This window comes from Arachis duranensis, chromosome 5 (genome assembly GCF_000817695.3).
Source record: "Arachis duranensis cultivar V14167 chromosome 5, aradu.V14167.gnm2.J7QH, whole genome shotgun sequence".
Classification (NCBI taxonomy): Eukaryota; Viridiplantae; Streptophyta; class Magnoliopsida; order Fabales; family Fabaceae; genus Arachis; species Arachis duranensis.
Window position 1 is genome coordinate 38,812,847 of NC_029776.3, and position 886 is coordinate 38,813,732.

Consider the following 886-nt stretch of genomic DNA (forward strand, 5'->3'; position numbering starts at 1 on the left):
GTGTTCCCATAGGGTTCACCCATGTAATTCACCTCTGTCATTGTAGGGTTCTCAGGATCATAAGCTTATTCTTCAGAAGATGCCTCTTTAGTACTGTTGGATGCATTTTGCTATCCATTCAGAGACCATGTCAATAAGTTCTTGAGCTTCTGCAGGCATTTTCTTTAGGTGAATGGATCTGCCTACAGAATGGTCCAGTGACATCTTAGAAAGCTCAGATAGACCATCATAGAATATATCTAAAATGGTCCACTCTGAAAGCATGCCAGAAGGACACTTTTTGGTCAACTGCTTGTATCTTTCCCAAGCTTCATAGAGGAATTCACCATCTTTTTGCTTGAAGGTCTGAACATCCACTCTAAGGTTGCTTAGCTTTTGAGGATGAAAGAACTTGGCCAAGAAGGCCGTGACCAGCTTATCCCAAGAGTCCAGGCTATCTTTAGGTTGTGAGTCCAACCATGTTCTAGCCTTGTCTCTTACAGCAAAGGGGAAAAGCATGAGCTTGTAGACTTCAGGATCTACTCCATTAGTCTTAACAGTATCACAAATCTGCAAGAATTCAGTTAAGAACTGATAGGGATCTTTTGATGGAAGTCCATGGAACTTGCAGTTCTGTTGCATCAGAGCAACTAGTTGAGGCTTCAGCTCAAAATTATTTGCTCCAATGGCAGGGATTGAGATGCTTCTTCCATAAAAGTTGGAAGTAGGTGTAGTATAATCACCAAGCATCTTCCTTGCGCCTCCACCATTGTTATTAGGTTCGGCCATGTCTCTTTCTTTTTCGAGATTTTCTGTAAGGTTTTCTCTGGATTGTTGTGCTTTAGCTTCTCTTAGCTTCTTCTTCAGAGTCCTTTCAGGTTCAGGATCTGCTTCAACAAGAATGTCC

At 41.9% G+C, this 886-nt stretch overlaps 1 non-coding gene across 1 annotated transcript; it reads left to right on the top strand.

Annotated features, from left to right (window-relative positions):
* The first annotated feature begins 262 nt into the window (after positions 1 to 262).
* On the top strand, positions 263 to 366 carry LOC127748047 (small nucleolar RNA R71). The gene has a single exon (XR_008009990.1). It is a non-coding gene; the product is annotated as a small nucleolar RNA R71 (small nucleolar RNA).
* The last annotated feature ends 520 nt before the right edge of the window (positions 367 to 886 follow it).